Source organism: Numida meleagris, chromosome 1, assembly GCF_002078875.1.
Source record: "Numida meleagris isolate 19003 breed g44 Domestic line chromosome 1, NumMel1.0, whole genome shotgun sequence".
In the NCBI taxonomy this organism is placed as follows: domain Eukaryota; kingdom Metazoa; phylum Chordata; class Aves; order Galliformes; family Numididae; genus Numida; species Numida meleagris.
Genome location: NC_034409.1, coordinates 173,871,526 through 173,877,519, shown reverse-complemented (window position 1 = coordinate 173,877,519; position 5,994 = coordinate 173,871,526).

The window sequence follows — 5,994 nt, the reverse complement described above, 5'->3', positions numbered from 1 at the left end:
GGGAAGGGAAGGGAAGGGAAGGGAAGGGAAGGGAAGGGAAGGGAAGGGAAGGGAAGGGGCGTCCCGTCTCTCCCTGCTCCTGCTGCGGCGATGCTGCCACCTACCGGCCGCTCTCCGCAACACAACCCCGCGCCACAGACGGAAGTCCTACCCGTTTTTTTTCTTCTTTTCCTTTTTTTTCTTTTTTTTCTTATCTTTTTCCTCTTTCTTTCTCTTTTTCCCCTTTTCCTTTTCTGTTTCTTTTTCTTTTTTGTTTCACTTTCATTCCTTTTCCCTTCTTTCCCTTTTTCCTTTTTTCCTTTTCCCCTTTGCCCTCCCCTTTTTTCCTTTTTTTTTACTTCTCCCTTTGTATTTATTCCTTTTTTCCTTCTTTCCTTTTCCCCCTTTTCTCATTTCCCCTTTTACTTCTCTTTTTTCCATTTTTCCTCTTCCATTTTTCTTTTTTTCCCTTTTTTCCCCCTTTTTTTCACCTTTTTACTTTTTTTTTTTTTAATGTTCTCAGTTGTCCCTAATCTCAGCTCAGAATTTCTCCACCGTGCAGTTACAGAGGAAGAAGTGGAGAGGGAAGGCAAGTGGCATGGCCCAGGAGAGCTGGGTGATGCAGGCACAGAATAGAAGGCATCTGCTGAGCAGCAGTGTGGGATGGGAAGGAGCCCATGGCCAGGTTCTGCTTCAGGTTGGGAATGACCAGTTGTAACCCCAGACCTTCCCAGTACTCCAAGCCTGCTGCCCATGACTTCCTGCTGGGGAAGAGCAGAGAGGAGCAGCTCTGCTGAGTGTGAGCACAGCTCTGGCTGCACAGGGCTCCTTGCAGATGCACAGAGGAATGAATGTCTTTGCTGAACTGGCTTACTTACATTATTCTAAAGGTACTTGGGAATCTGCACCTGCATACACAGCAATAAGCAGAGGGTGGTTCAAAGCACTCCTCAGCACCAGGGCTGTCACCAAAAGCTCCATACATAGACACTTGTCTGCTACCCAGGACAGGATGCCTGCACCCAAACGCTATTCCTGGGAATGGCCCTCGCTCACACTGACCATGTGCCAAGTTGTTTCTTGGACAAGAAATCATCGGTCCAAGCCAAGGGCTGGCTGTGCACCATGGCACAATGGCTTAGCCCCACTGATTGAGCTCAGTGCCCAGGAATATTCCCCTGCACACAGTAATTAAACAAGACAGTTGTAGGAACACAGCCCACCCCTTGCTTCCCTGGCACAGCAAGTGAGGAACTATCATCCGAGCTGGATGCCTCCAAAAAGACTGTGTTGGGAGAGATGCCATGTGCCAGTAAGGCTTTGTGAATCCTGGCTCCTGGCTGCTGGCTCCTGGTGCCACAGTGCTGGGACAGTGCTGGTAGCCTCTGAGCTCCTGCACTGGGGCTGAACTGAGTGTAACGCTGCTGCAGTGATCCAACTGTGCACTGCTGGTTCAACCATGGGGGACACAGGACTATGGAGCCACACAGGCTTGGGGATGGCTGTGGTTGAACCAGTACCGAGGGCTGTTCTCCTGCCCCAGGCCAGCAGTGTGCCCACAGGCAAGGAGATAAAGCAGGGCATGTTCTACCAGCAGAGTCACCAGCAGAGATCATGCTCATGAGGATGGAAAACACCTCTGGATCTGCAATGGGAGCTTCCAAGAGAATGACCAAAAACTAAGCAGTGGTTCTGAAGTAGGGCTGTGGTTTTGTAACTATGTCACTGCTGGGAATCGTGTTTAAGTCCCGGAGGAAGGAATACACTTCTGATAAGAGAAAGTCACCTTTTCTTCTGAGTCACTGCATTCCTGGGAATGGTTGTGCAAGATGTTTTTAGAGACCTCACTTCAGCTCCTTGTGGTCACTTATCCATGCATAGGTGCACACTGATGAGAATCAGAGAAGATCAAAATACGAGTATTTTTGCCTCAGAAACTGTATACCACATTCACCGTACTAAGGAGTGGATTGAGTTTTCTTCTATTATTGAGGTTTATGTTTCATATATAGCAGCAAATTTTTATTTTAAGCTAGAATAAAAACTCTTTGGCATTGCTGATGGGAGGTGATTTTCACCAAGAACTGTGCAAATTCTGTCTCATTTTCACTAATTCTACAGATTTCCCCAAATCAGGTGAGGATTCTTCCACCCCTTTATTTCTTCTCAGTTTGGGAACCCAAACACTTTTGGAGGCTGAGGACTCTGGTGTCTGTGTCCTGCCTGTATTCCAAGTGAGATGCAACAAAAGCAGAACTGGGACCTAGTGAACACTTGAGCTCCATCTCAAGGTGGGGACACCTGGACTGTGCTTGCAGTGTTTGAGCTTTAGAGCACAACGAACATTGGCCTGCAGTGCTGAGAGCTTGCCATGTTTGCCTGAGGAGGAAGGGAGGTCCCATGGTGGGAGCATCCCTTCCCAAAGGGGATAATGCTGGAGATAAGGCAGCTTTTCTCCTACAAAGGTCTTTGGTTCTCTGAAAGCTATCTGAGAGTGGAAGCCAACGAGACGTGCCAGGGGAGCAGGATCTGACTCAAAGGCAGAACTACTTGCAACAGCTGCCAGAAAATACCTGGGTGACTAAGGAGGCAAGAATGCCTTGAGCAGGACAGGTCCGTGTGCTCGGCTCTTATCCCTCTGCAGTAGTATTTGCTGTTGCAATGCTTTCTGTTTGGCTTGGTCTCTTCTTTTGGATTAGCACCATGGGAAGGGCTTTCCTTCCCGCCCTGCCTGTGTTAGTGGGGTACAGATGTGAGCCCTGATGTCCTGCTGGGCATGTGGCTGGCTGCTCTCCATCCAATACAAGCACTGGGGACCAGCAGGCTGGAAATGAGACCTTTAAGAAAGAGAAGGATGCGCTTGTTGGAGGAATTGGATCTTGGCCAATGAGTTAGATATTATGTTTCGATCTGAGGAAACACAGAATCAATTATAGAATCTCAGAATCATTAAAGTTGGAAAAGACCCCTAAGATCGCCAAGTTCAGCTACTAACCTATCCCCACCATGCCTGCTAACCACATTCCTCTGTGTCACATTCATACAGTTCTTGAACACCTCCAGGGACACTGACTCCACCACCTCCCTGGGCAGCCCATTCCAATGCCTCACCACTCCTTCTGAAAGGAAATTCTTCCTAATATCCAACGTGATGACAGGAACAAGGGGAAAGTTGTTACCTGCCATCCTGCTGATGGCTAGTTGGACCAGGCCCTGATGTCTGCTGCACATTTGCACCTAGGCACACAGGTAAGCATGGAATGAGGATCGTCCATGAGTTGTCGTGCACTGTTCTCCCAAACTTGTGATGCTTTGAGAGCATCTGCAGGAGGATCCCATGGGCACCCCAGGTGGATGTAATTCAGTCTAGAAATACAGGGCTGGACAGGGATTCCTGGCCTACGGATCCAGTCTCCTGGCAACAAATTGTTTATTTTAGCAAATAGCTCATACTTTTTTTTCTTTCTGTCCCTTTGCACAGGAGTGTCTGTCCCCCTCTTGGCTTCTGAAAGAGCCAGATGGGAATGGAGGGCATCGCAGAAACTGAGACATGAGTTGAAAGAACTCCCCTTCATTCACCTGACAGGGGACAGTGAGGGGACTTTCCTGACCAGTGAGGAGCTCAGCTCCATGGAGTCAGCCCCCTCCATCCCAGAGGTTCTGAAACTCATCTGGACCCTGTGTGGGGTCATGCCCACCCCTCCTACCCCACTCCCCCCAGCCTTCATCCACACTGTGCCGCACTGTGTGCCTTTCTCTCCTCATGCTGCCTCCGCTCGCCTTGTGCTCTGCTGCCTTCCTGGCCAACCTCCAGCCCTGCTCTGCTGGCAGCAGATCCACTTTTGCTTTCGGCTCTAACCACCCCAACCTTCAGCACAGAGCCCCAGGAACAGGCCACAGTCTGCTGGGATCCGGGTGAAGCATTCTGTCATGCAATTGGGCAATGCATGCAGCAGTGCAGGATTCTGCAGGCTGTCGCTTGAGGAATTGGACACAATGACCCCTGTGGGTCCCTTCCAACTCCAGATAGTCTATGATTCTATGCTTACTGCTGATTCTAAGATTTTTCTTCTTTCTATAAAGCTTTGTGGTGCAGACTTGGGGTGCTTGGCTACTCAGCTGAGGACATGCAATGTGCCCTTGGGGGATGCTCTGAGTTAGGTATTTCCTTCAGATACCATCTGAATCCTCTGTCTGCGGGCCTCACAGCTCCTCCCATGCTGTTCTATTACATATATGGCCACTTCTTACCCAGAACCCAAAGAAATTGCTCAAGGAAGTTCCATTTATGGACAAGCTAAGCCAGAAGAAGGAACTCCAGGTGCTTTCTTATGTGCCAAGAGAGGGCGGCAGGGGGCTGAGTTTCCTTTCCACCCTCCTGCACTTTGGGGCCAACCCTTCGGATTCCCCGGCTTTTACACAGTGGAGTGGGCAGGGTGGAAAAAACGCCCCAAATAAACACAATGTCCAGTTCGTGCCTTTGTGCACTCCTTTATGGCACACGGGCAACATCAAGGAAGCGGAAGTTTGGAGGATTATTTGCTTGGGGATGGGAGGAGGTAGATGTTTGGAGTGGGGTGTGGGTACAGTTTGCTCAGTTGGTTCCTTTTTAAACCGAGAAATGTGAATTCTGCATTGCTACCATCAGGAGCCGGAGGGAACTCAGAACATGGACATTCACTAGCAAAAGGGCACAGAGATTGGTTACAGAACTGGACTGGAATGAACTGTTACACACCTGGCTGGTTTCTGTCTCTAATGAATGCTGGGAGGCATGGAAGCACTGGGCACCTCAAGGGGAGCAATGCTCTTTCTTGAAAGTGCTGAGGGCTGCAGATCCTGATGCTTTCAGTTCTGGAAACTGTGTGTGCGCCACCGTCACCATGTGCCACCTTCAAATGGTGTCTCTGGGTTCTGCCACCCCAGCTCCAGGGGCGAAAGGGACACACCAGCAAAACCTTACCAAGCATTACCCCATAAAACCCTCATATCCCCTGTGATCAGCATACTCACTGACGGCCCTTCATAACTCCGTGGTCATCTTTTTTTCCATTTTTTTTTTTTCTGCTGCCATTAATTATTCCTGGAAGCAAATAAAAGGGCCCACCGATATCGCTCCCTCCTTCTGGCCGCAGTCAGCTTTTCCTTCGGGAGAAAAAACTTGTGCTCGTTTGCAGTGGGACAATGCCGACTTTTGAACCTCTAACCACTAACCAAACAAACCTTGCGCTCCGCTCCACAATCCAAACAGCCTTTATTGACAGGCGTATCGCAGCAACGCGCCACAGCTCGGGCAGCAGCCGGGCTGGGATCGATGTTGCAGGGCGGCCCTGGGCGCCAGAGGGCATCCTCCAAGGGACAGCCCCAGAGAGCACCCAGGATCCATTTGGTGCCTGGTGGACTGGCATCGCTGGGGTGCAGATTGGAATTCTTCAGATGCCAGCATCGGTGCATGGTGCATACCGAGCCCATGTGCAAAGAGCACAGCATGGGTACTGCACCCAGCAAGAAACCTGCATAAATCGCCCCACAATGCGTCTGTGGATGGGTGCAGAGTTCCCCCAAAGTTCTCTGCTCTGGGTGGTGAAAGCAGAGCTGGGATATCCAAGGAGACTTTGAAAATTGACCACTGGCACAAGCTCCAAGCAAGGCGGGCAGCACAGGGAGGTGACAATTAATCAGTGCTGGGACACTGCGAGTGGTGCCAAGCGGGCACCTTGAAGCTGTTTGCATGCACGGGATGGGATCCTCACCCCAGTGTGGCTGGACATGATTTTCAGAGGCTTTGCTCTTCCCATCCCTGCATGGTGGCTCTCAGCATGGGGCATACAGAGCCTACGAGTGTCTGACATCGAGCCATTCACTGCTGCGCCCCTAACACCACCTCGCCTGCTCTCATCCAGCCCTTAGGATGAACGTTTTGCATATTTGCAGTTGTGACCAAAATAAAATAAAATAAAATGTAAAATATGAAATTAAAAAAAAATGTGCTTTAATTTTTTTCCCGATAAAACT